Genomic DNA, 12,334 nt, shown 5'->3' with positions numbered 1-12,334 from the left:
TGCAGCTTACCCCTGGTCCACCACACATTGATATTAATGGTCAATTACAGTTGGCAGACCCTGTATTTGTTTATGTCCCGTTCACCATGACTGATCTGTTTAATTGGAAGACCCATAATTCCTTTACGAAAGCAGACGAGTAACCTAATGCTTTCTATGAGAGATTGCTGGAGTCATATAGTTTATATACTCCTTTTAATCCAGAGGCCCCTGAGAACTCTCGAATGAACAACTCAGCATTTGTCAGCCAGACCCAAGGTGATATCAAAAGAAAATTGCTAAAGTTAAAGGGATTTGTAGGAATGTCCATATCACAGTTCAGGTGTATATGAACAGGGAGATTGAAACAAAGCAGGAGGAAGAACGTAAAATGAGGATGAAGGCAGATATGCTAGCTGTAGCTATCATAAGTGTAGAGAGACAGGGAAGGGAGGTGAATAGAGGAGTTGAGAATAGCCTGAGTAAGGGAGGAAGTAGGAATCACTGTGCGTATTGTAGAGAGGAAGGATATTGGAAAAGTGACTGCCCACAGAGGGAATATAAAGCAAGTTATAGATAAGACAAGAGAGAAGGTTACGAGATGGTTACAGAGGTGGCTATAGAGAAAGTCTTGGAGGGAATGACAGTAGTATACTATTCCCCTACCTAGAGATTAAGGGATAGAGAAGATAGAGATTTTGTCAGTCTGGCTGACACTGTCATGGAAGACTATTGATACCGACTGGGCTCCATCCCCCTTTAGCCAAGTGCAGCCTATGGTCGATGTATCAATAGAGGGAAAGAGGAGCTTTTTCATGATTGACACTGGTGCTGAGTACTCTGTGGTAACTAACCTAGTTGCTCCTCCTTCAGGAAGACTATAATTATGATAGGAGCTACTGGGAAAAGCGCTGCTAGACCAATTCTCAGGAGTCATACTTGTATTCTAGGAGGCCATTTGGTTAAGCACCAGTTCCTATATATGCTGGAGTGTCCAGTTCAGCTTCTAGGACGAGATCTATTATTAAAGCTTCAAGCCCAGATAACTTTTAAACCCAACGGATCAACGTCTCTGAAGTTTAATAGATCACCAGGCATAATATCAGTATCGGTGCAAAGGGAAGAAGAATGGCACTTCTACTCTATAATAACAAATACAGACCCTAAGAGTGATGAATCCTTATTTGACATTTCAAGAATATGGACAGAGAATAATCCTCCAGGACTTGCTCGCAATATTCCACCAATACACATTGAATCAAAGCTTGGAGCATATCCTGTTAGCCTTAGTTAGTACCATATATTATAGAGGGCTAAGGAAAATATACAAACCTATGTGGATAAGTGTGCAAAGTATGACATCCTAAAATTCTGTACCTCCCCTTGGAACACTCCATTATTACCTGTTCAGAAGCCGGGATCAGATGAGTATCATCCTGTACAAGATCTAAACGCAGTTAATAATGCAGTAGTCAATATACACCCAGTGGTACCCATCCCCTATAATCTGCTTGCTTTAATACCAGGTGGGGCAACCTACTATACCTTCCTAGACCTCAAAGATGCTTTCTTTTGTTTCTGGGGTACTGCTGAAAAATTATGTATGGGCATCCACCTTCCATACTTGGTAACTTAACGGGGGATTTGAGTCAGTTGGGAGAAGGAATTACCCGGCAGCAGGTTGTAGAGTTGGGTAAAACTATGGAGGAGGTACAGAAATGGGTACAAGATAGATTACCTGTGAATATTTATCCACCTGTTCATTCTTACCATCCAGGGGATCAAGTGTGGATAAAAAAAAGGAACACTGTTCCATTAGGTTCCAAGTGGAGAGGTCCCTATGTTGTTCTTTTATCTACCCCAACAGTTGTAAAGGTTGTAGAAGTGACTCCGTGGATTCATCACTCTAGGGTAAAAAAACCAGCGGCAGATTCCTGACAAGCTACCATAGATCCAGAGAATCCTTGCAAGATCCAGTTGAAGCGTGTGACCGAGTTGGATTAAAAGTGTTTTTTTTTGCGAAGATAATATTGTTAAAAGGGAACATCAACAAAGATCTACAAGTGAGTGTCTTTGACGGCCATAATAATGCCTGTCCGCTCACCAATGTGTTATTAAAAGCCAGGAAAGTCTCGAAGGGACCCCTGTGAAGACGAGCAGAACTCCATTCCCTGCAGCCCTTACATCCTGGAAGCTGAGGTGCCATCGCACGGACGAAGACTGAGGATGAAGACGTCGAAAGAAGTGCTTTTGATAATGTATATTTTTGTGTCTTTTTATACTCAGGAAGGTAGAGGTACCGACACTCCTAGCTGTGAGGTTTGCATTAAGACTACTAAGACAGGTAATCATATTTCCCAGACCCTAATTTGGCATTCACAATATGAGTGTAAAGGTGATGTGTCTAGGTGTATATATCTAGGTATAGAATATAGTGTATGCCATTTAGGAGTAGGAGAACCTAGGTGCTTCAATCCGGAGTATCAACCCCGTACAATTTGGTTGACCCTCAGGAATGGAGATCCTCAGGGGACCCTAATAAATAAAACTGAGTTAGAAACCGTACATTCTTCGGGTGTTCTGCTATTTGATGCTTGTAAAGCAATATCAAGTGGTAGAAAGCCGTGGAATGTATGTGGGGATCTTAAGTGGGAGAGAACGTATGGGTCTAATGATAAATATATTTGTCCCAGTAGTAAAAACAAGTATGTAAGTCCGAGATGCCCAGATAGGGAATATAACTTTTGCCCATATTGGTCTTGTGTGGGGTGGGCAACTTGGGGACTGACAGTAGATAAGGATATGATTGTTACTAAGTTGCCTACAAAGCCATATTGTAAGTCTAGGGAATGTAACCCAGTCCATATACTCATAAATAATCCTGAACGATTCATAGATAGGTTCGGTAACTTATTTGGGTTCCAAATATATGGGACGGGTTTAGATCCTGGGACAATATTATTTATAGGGATAGAGACCGATACGGTAACCTCCCAAACTCATCAAGTATACCATTCTTTTTATGAAGAGATGAGTATAGATAATAAGATCCCCCATAATGCTAAAAACCTGTTCATAGATTTAGCCGAAAGTATTGCCGGTAGTCTTAATGTTACCAACTGCTATGTGTGTGGAGGTACTAACATGGGAGACCAATGGCCTTGGGAAGCAAAGGAGGTAATGTCCGGTTCTGAGGCAGTTGACCAATTAATATCTACACAAGCCAATTATCATATGAGTGTTAGAGGTAAATCTGAGTGGAGATTAAAGACCTCCATCATAGGTTATGTTTGCATAGCGAGGAAAGGAATGATGTATAATACTTCTGTAGGAGAATTAACTTGTCTAGGGCAAAAAGCTTATGATGATGATACAAAGAATACAACTTGGTGGTCGGCTTCAAATGTCTCAGAACCATCTAACCCGTTTGCTAGATACGCCAATTTAAAGGATGTGTGGTTTGACCTATCCATCACATCTACCTGGAGAGCCCCAGCAAATTTGTACTGGATCTGTGGTAAGAAAGTATATTCGGAGTTACCACAGGACTGGGAAGGGGCATGTGTATTAGGTATGCTCAAACCATCCTTCTTCTTGTTGCCAATTGAAACAGCAGAGACCTTGAGAGTTAAAGTTTATGATGTGAATCATAAAAAGAAGCTAGCATCCTTGAATGTAGGTAGCTGGGAAGATAATGAGTGGCACTGGCTACCTTAGCGCGCTTCATTGCCAATAGGAGGGATGTAATATGTGAGGGAACTGGTTAACAGCCAAACTGTATGCCCATGAAGTGTTATTGTATTCTAATACAGGGATTCAAGCCTCATTCTACCATTAGGCAATTATGGATTCCTCTGTAAAGCACATAGCCTTCTTACCAGGTAAACCAGTTGGGCTGTTGATAAAGTCCTCCATTCACTTCCAGTGCAAATAGAAGGAGGTGTATGTGGAAAGTTCAATCTCAGCAACTGTTGTCTGCACATAGATGATGAAGGGCAGGCAGTGGCTGATCTCACAAGCCACATGGCTAAACTGACGCATGTACCGACTTAAGCCTGGAACGGGTACAATTCTAGTAGTTGGTTTGGAAGTAGGTACGAGCAGCTTGGAGGGATCAAGACATTGGTAGGAGGAGTCATGTTGATTATAGTGTGTCTCTTTCTACCATGTTTGGTTCCATTGGTAATTAGGTCCATACAGAGTGTCATAGAGAGCACGACAGAAAGGAAACCAGCTGCGCATGTAATGGCTGTTTGCAAGTATGAACCCTTAGCCCAGAGAGAATCAGAATGAGGAGTGCTAAAGGAATTTGTAAGGATGCTAAGATGCTTACGAGGTCTGTTCTGATTCATGGCAACCTGAGGTGTAAGCAAACTATGGTTAAGTGATGCATCTGGAATTGTGAAATATCAGAAGCATCAAAGGGGGGAATGTGGTGGAATCTCAGTAAAAATAAATTTACTAGGACAAGATTGCCATGTGGCATATGTGTAAATGTTGTATCAGTTAGTTAGTTTCACGTAGCTAAGATACAATCAACACCGTATTGAGCAAATGCAGGAATGCAGAAACTGAAAACACTTCCCCCCTCCTCCATTGTTCTGGGTGAGCCATGTGGTCTAACAAGTTAGGGAAGTTAGGCTTTGTTCAGCTGATTGTGTAAAGAATATATGTGGGTAGAGTTAACTATAGGAGGAGCTATATGTCTATATCATGCATTTACACAGTCAGTTCTGGGCTCAGATCTTGTTGTATTTTGGTGACATAAGTCCCTCTGAGCCCCGATCGGTGATCCAATAAAGAATCTCTTCCTTCCTGAAGAAACCTGTGTCCATCTCTCTGTGCTTGGCTTCCGTCAGTTTCTCCGGTATCAGTAGTCACAGCGTACAAATAACGCGCAGTCTTGCCAAAATTAATGAATGCTCTCCGTTTGAACAGATGGTTGGGGATTAAGGATCACGAGGAGTTGAATAGACATATATTGAAATATATAACAAGAGCTTTGTGTAGAAACTGCCTCTTCGTCTCATGTTTTAAAAAGTAATGTTTTATTATCTGTTATAATGTAATATGGGTTTTACGATGCAGCCCTGTTGTTCTGCTGTTGTCTTCTGCAAGGATTGCGACCAATGAGGGTCTGCGTAAAAATCTGAATATTTAGGACTACAAATAGCCCAACATAGAGGGTAAATAGATTACTAAAAGAAAATGGCAAGAAAGAATGAATGCATTGACCCCCTTATTAGCGTATAAACCTTTAAATCAATTTAAAAAGATCTCTCTGCAAAATCAGACCATGGTTCCTCTGTTTCCTTTTTCCCCCCCTTTCATTTTCTGTCCAATATATTTCCATTCTCGTTGTTCCTTTCTCCTGAGTTTGGGGAATTATTTTAGGCTGCAATTTAAGGTATCCTTGAATGACAAACGCACGTCCTCAAAAATGGCACAAATCGATAGAAAAGGTGTGCAATTTTCCCATTAAAAATAACATTACAAATGGCAAGTAAGTGTGGGTGTAGAGACACTTCCAGTACTGGATACCAGTCGTAACTACGGATTGCATTGCGCCAATCAATGTAAATTTTGTAGATTTTATTGATTGTTTTAATTTGCCAAATTTAATAAAAGGATAAAAAGTGACAGGAATTTAGGGAGAGAATTAGATCATATCTGAACATGGAGACAATAAATGTTAAAATTGTCGGTAATGGACACTGTACAGCGCAGTAAAAAGAGAATTCAGGTGGGTAGTTACTGGGAAACTGTCCCAACTCTAAACAGACAAGGATTTATTTGACATGCTTCCAAGGAGAGAAATATCTGTATCTTCATTTTGTTAATATTTTGGATTTACATCAATCCCCCTTTCAAAGACACACTAATTCCCAAAACGTACAGATAAACTAAACATTAAACAGGTAATAATGAACTGAAATTAATTATGAGATGATAATGAAGACAAATAAACTATTCTGAGACGTGAAAGGCTAATCTATTTATCAACCAATGTATCGCTTTACAAAGCACAGAGACTCGTTAAGCCCAGCTTCTATTATTATTATTTATGAAGCACCAACAAACTCTGCAGCGCTGTACAATGTGTTAACTAACAGACAAGTATTTACAACAAGACGAGTTGACGCACAGGAGCAGACGGTGTTGAGGGCTCTGCTCAAATATACTTACATTCTAGAGGTGAAGTGTCACTAAAGGTAAGGGTAGAATGTATTACATATATGGGAAACGTAGGTTACTGCAATAGTTTTGTAGTGAAGGATAAGTTTATTGGCTGACAAGTTGAAGGTGAGGAAGCAGGGTGGATTACCAAAGTGCGGGGAGGGAAAGCTATTAACAGTTGAAATGCTTTCCTGAATAAGTGGGATTTTAATGATCTTTATAAGGAACTGGGTGAGAGTCTAACGGAGCCGAGGAGGGAGTTTCACAGGAATGGTGCAGCCCTAGGCACGTCAGAGGTGTAAGTACGAACAGAGGATAACGTTCCAATAAAAAAAATAAACATACGGAGAGAAAGATAAACAATAAAAAAAATGAAAGTTTGTTCTGATAGGATAATCGAAGAGTTAGGCCTTCATTTATTTATTTTTCTTTAAGTCCTCCGTTCTTGTGATATCTGGGGGCATGGCGTCCCAGTCCTGAGCACTCTGTAATCACGAGGTTAATCTCCTCTGTTTCTAATTTACAGTTACTTTAGCCTGTGCCATACATTTATATTATGTATTCATTTGACTCATTTCATGTTGCCAAATACATGGATTCCTCAAATTGTCCCATTAAACTCCAATAAACAAATCTGGCTATTGGCCTTAAAAGCTACGTTATCCCTGTGGTAAGTCTTATGGTCTGGGCAGCTGATACGTAGGATAATGGAATAGTAGGATATCATGGAATTGTGGCATTATCTGGTGTTTAAGCAAGGTTTCAAGTGGACGATGAAATGGCAAGTCTGAGACGAGGAGACAGAATGAAGAATTATATTGGATTGAGGAATTGAATACCCTGTAATAGGTATGAGAAGAGAATCTGATCTCTCTCCATATCCGTGAGGTATTATTACGTATTAAGCATTATATTACGTGTGGTTTATTAATTATCTGTCTTTTCTAGCACAGAAGCTGAATGTAAGAGTGATCTCCTCCTTTGGCAGAAATCAGATCTTCCTGATTACAATGGCTCGACAGGTAAGATGGCTACACCCAACATTTGTATTAATATTTGCTGATTGTTTGAGAACAGTGATTAGTACGTACACATAAACGCTGGAAAAATGTGTCTATGATCACAAAATCACAGAAGTTGTAATAAAGTGCTGGTGATGTTCAAGCACACATATTATGCGAGAATGCAAATTAAAGTGGAAATGTCAATTCACCGGAAGGTACCCCAGCAAATAAAACATGAAAAAATAGGTTGTAGGTGATTTTCAATGAGATGCTCTGTTTTCATTTAAAGTTTTATAAAAGATTTAGCAACTTACAGCATAATCCAGTTCAGACAAGGCACAGGCAGGGCACACAATGCAAATGAGAAGGAGAAATAGAAAGATTGTTTAATTTCTCCTCTCTATACTGACTGCTAGGTGTAAAGGGCGGAGCTTATAACAATGATTGACAGGGAGCTAAGATGGAGGTGGCTCTCTATACTGACTGCCAGGTGTAAAGGGCGGAGCTTATAACAATGATTGGCAGGGAGCCAAGATGGAGGTGGCTCTCTCTATACTGACTGCCAGGTGTAAAGGGCGGAGCTTATAACAATGATTGACAGGGAGCTAAGTTGGAGGCACGCATCTGCAGGTCAAAGAGGTGTGGATTTTTTAAAACTATTTCCTTTCACATCTCACAAATACATATATGTTTAATATATGGATAAGTAAAACTATTACATTTCCTGGGAAGTGACTTTTGATCTTTATGTTAATAACCATATTCAAAAAACATACTCGAGTATATAAGGTACATAAGTTGATTTTTTTTCAGCACATTTTTTGTGCTGAAAAACCCCAACTCTGCTTATACTCGAGTCACTGTCTGTATTATGGCAATTTACATTGCCATAATACAGACTGGGGGCTGTGTGCGGTTACTTACCTCTCCTGCAGCTCCTGTCAGCTCTCTCCTCCTCCGCGGCGGTCCGTTCAGCACCTCTGTCAGCTCCCAGTGTAAGTCTCGCGAGAGCCGCGGGGTCATAATGCGGCTCTCGCGAGACTTACAGTGTGAGCTGACAGAAGAGCTGCACGGACCGGCGCGGAGGAGAAGGGAGTTGACAGGAGAGGTAAGTGCTCCCTGCCAGCCCCCCTCTTCGCCCCACTGAACTACCAATGCGACTGGACCACCAGGGAAGGAGAGCCCCCCTCCCTGGCCAGCTAGGAAGCAGGGATGGGGGACGAAAATAAAAATAAAATAAAAAATTATAATTATAATAATAATTCAATATAAGAAAAAATAATAATAATAAAAATTATTAAACTAATTAAAAATAATAATAATAACATTGCCCACCCCCCACCAAGGCTCTGCAACACACACACACACACTGCACTTATTATATACACACACTGTAAATAAATATTCAATTAATATATTTTTTATAGGATCTAATTTTATTTAGAAATTTACCAGTAGCTGCTGCATTTCCCACCCTAGTCTTATACTCGAGTCAATTAGTTTTCCCAGTTTTTTTGGGTAAAATTAGGGGCCTCGGCTTATATTCGGGTCGGCTTATACTCGAGTATATACGGTAATAGAGTAACAGGATATCTTTATAACTGAAGCTTGTGTACTGTTTTACTCAACTTGCATCTCAATACTGGTCTACGCTTCACCTAATGATACCTTAGAGCTTATCTCCTCATGTTTATGCAATTGCATCACTAACATAATCTAAAGCTACTCCATCTTGTTTTACCTTATCCTAACTAAAAATAGTGGTATACAGGCATGGCATGTAGATACGTTGCACTATGTATGATTATATATGTCCGTTGATGCGGCGATGGCGCCACAAACTTGCTTGTAAATTCCCACACTGCAAAAAAAAAAAGTCAAACTGCAAACCATGCACAATTTCTTTATTAAATCTTATTTTTTCCCTCCAACATTGGACTTATTATCTGTGCATAGCAGCCCTTATGCAATGTTAATGACATCAGCCAGTAAATGTTGGCAGCTAAATATAAAGTAAATGGTCTGCTACTGCATGCTTCCATTGATACCGACCACCACTTGGTCTTTCCTTTTTTTTCTAATTTGCAAAGTTTTTCAATTAAAGGGACACTATAGGCACCCAGACCAATTCAGCTCATTGAAGTGGTCTGGGTGCAGTGTGCCAGAACCCTTAACTCTGCAGTTCTAATTATAGCAGTTTTTGATAGCCCTCCAATGCAATTATTGCAGGTTATCTCCACGTCAACAGGCTGTCTAAGCCGCTGACACTCTTCTCCCCTCTCCCATCCCCCCCTTTAGTATGCCACTGCAGCCACCACTTAGGTTTTGCTAATGTTAGCAATTTCCAAGCTACAAAATGTATTTGAACAATTAGTAAAATGGATTGTGACTGGAATAGTAACAATAAATACCAATGGATTTTGTGTTAAAATTTAACAACTTACCTTCAACTTTGCTTTGGACCTGTTTTCGGTTTAGTTTTTTTAAACCGACACAGAAAGCAATCTCTGTCCATCTCATTCAGATTACTAAATCACAGCCGCCTTTTATATGAAAACAATGCTATTATATTTTCTATGTAAATATTTACATTTTTTTTTTATCCCTTTAGTATTTTTTTTTTGTAAATAATTAATAAAATGTAGTGTGTCAATGTACACATTTTAAAATTATTTATTCCTTAACAGCAAGCCATACAGAATTGTTTTTGTATTTGTATCCAAACACTGACATATATGCCTAAAAGAAATGTTATGTAGAATTATTTTTTGTTACCGGGCAAATAACTTGGCACTGAAAGATATCCTAGGTGCCCGACAGAATTATGGACACACACCTAATTATTGGCGACACTAACCTCCATAATGTATCAGTATGTCTGGTCTAATCCAATGTTCTATTGTTACATCAATTAAAAGGTTTCATTTGATAAAAAAAACCAAAAACAACCAGCCCATCACAAAATGTACACTTGCCAATTTGCAGGCAGAGTAAATATTTTGGTTACATTGAGAAGGATAGGTGGTTTTAACATATTTAAAATGTGTTCAGAATAAATCTAATTTCCTGGATCCCAGCTGCTAAAATCTATTGATTGGGGATCAGAGGAATGGAAATGTAATCTATTGATTGCTTCCCTCGGTCAAAATTGCTGTTGGAAATTGAAGCTCATTAAATGTTATTGTCTGGTATCTGTTGTTTCAATGTTACTGCAGAAGTGTGTTTGTACTCAGGATATATCATTTCAAAGTATCGGGGGAAAACAAATAATTTTGTGTAGTGGTTTTGGTTTGTAATGGCAAGAAGTGCCCTGGCATCCCTCCAGTGTATTAGCTAAACCAGGCAAGAACAATTTAACCCCTTAAAGTTAGCCAGTAGTAGGAATCTCATTACACCATAACAACTTAAGTTCTGATAAAGTTGTTATGGTGCCTCAAGCGTTCCCTTAAAGGATCACTATAGTGTCAGGAAAACAAATCGGTTTTCCTGACACTATAGTACCCTGAGGTTCCCTCTCCCGTGGTGCTGAAGGGGTTAAAAACCCTTAAGTTACTCACCTTCTTCCACCGCCGGGCTCCCTTACCTCTCCACCCCCGCCTACGTCAGTGGAGCGGAATGCGCATGCGTGGCTGTGCCGTGCGCGCATTCAAAGTGTCCATAGGAAAGCAGTTTTCAATGCTTTCCTATGGACGCTCTGTGTGATGGAAGCATTAAAAGCATCCAGCGTCCCAGATGCACCTCTAGTGGCTGTCCGGAAGACAGCCACTAGAGGCTGGCTTAACCCCAAATGTAAACAGAGCAGTTAACATCAGGCAGGGTTCACCCTAGAGGGACCTGGCACCCAGACCACTTCATTGAGCTGAAGTGATCTGGGTCACTATAGTGTCCCTTTAAACAGAATACAATCAGGACGAATACATTAATCTATTGAGTAGTTAAAGAAATATAGCTCCTAAGTTTCAGTTTTGTTTATTAATAATTCATATGTATTTTTTTAATATTAATTATACCCTGTGTTGTCGTACCATTTTAGAGAAAAGTTTAAAAAATACAATATATCTTTTTAAAAAATGTCATGCTTTCTCATTATCCAACACAAAGACTAGAATCAAAAGTAAAACATCCAAAATGGTCTCCGTTACGAATGCCCAGTCTGAGGAAAACCTCGGCCATTATGAGGTTAACTCATAATGACACTCTAGGCACCCAGACCACTAGAGCTCATTGAAGTGGTCTGGATGCACTGTCCCAGGTCCCTTAACCCTGCATTGGTAATTATTGCTGTTTTTAGTAAAAAACAGTAATTACATTTATGGGTTAACTCCATCTCTAATGGCTGTCCATCAGACAGACCAGACTTCCGGTTCATTAGGTGAGTTTTGGTTGCATGAGGACATCCAGTGTCACCCAAAACCCCCATAGGAAAAGTCTTACTACAATGGACCACACATCCCGGTTGCGTGAGTACTGATCTTGTGAATAGTCACGTTTGTTATTGGCACAAATTGTTTTACCAATTTCTTGCCTTTATACTGTACACGTATTCATGTGTGTCTTAGCAATGTTTCAGCCTAACTTGTCTTTCAAGCTTACTGTTGTGTTTTGAAATTTTGCCTCAACAGTTTCCTGGAGGGTCTGGACCTTCTTCACATCTATCTAATTCAAGTGGAGGCAGAGCCTGAAACAGTGCAGACGGACAGCAGCCCTGGAATCAGGTAAGTCACAGTCACCTCTTTTGCACCACATGGTGGGGGGTGGGAGGGGGAAGATACTGTAGGGAGCTATAGTGCCAGGAAAAAACCTTGGCACTATAGTTTCCCTTTAAAAACATGGTTAGGTTGCTGGTTCACATTGGTTATGGTGCCTGCAATTTCCTTAAAATATGCTTTTCATGACAATTTTTTGGTTAAAGATAGCATTCACACAACAACAATAATGTCCTGCAAATTGATTTTATTTAGAAGTGATAACAGAGGTCAGTTAGCATAAGAACAAGCAGAAATCATTAACTGATGTATAAGATAGGTTAACCGGAACCATATCCTGTAAATTAAAACTTTTCTGTAAAATCTGAAATTTAAATATAAAACACTGAATTGATTTTAAACAATTTCTTTGCAAAGTGCACGGTTAGCAGTTTAGTGGCTTATAATATTAGAATTACATTAAATACG

The 12,334-nt window shown here is 39.7% G+C and overlaps 1 long non-coding RNA gene across 1 annotated transcript in view; it reads left to right on the top strand.

The window, feature by feature from the left end:
• Window positions 1–11,862, top strand: part of LOC134583008 (uncharacterized) — a 97,402-nt gene extending 85,540 nt beyond the window's left edge. The window contains exons 3-4 of the long non-coding RNA XR_010086298.1: window positions 7,105–7,178; window positions 11,783–11,862. This is a non-coding gene — a long non-coding RNA (uncharacterized LOC134583008). The remainder of the gene's footprint in view (window positions 1–7,104; window positions 7,179–11,782) is intronic.
• Window positions 11,863–12,334: the final 472 nt, after the last annotated feature.

Source organism: Pelobates fuscus, chromosome 13 (genome assembly GCF_036172605.1).
Source record: "Pelobates fuscus isolate aPelFus1 chromosome 13, aPelFus1.pri, whole genome shotgun sequence".
In the NCBI taxonomy this organism is placed as follows: domain Eukaryota; kingdom Metazoa; phylum Chordata; class Amphibia; order Anura; family Pelobatidae; genus Pelobates; species Pelobates fuscus.
Note: the sequence above shows the minus strand (reverse complement) of the source record. Positions and strands in the feature narration are given on the sequence as shown.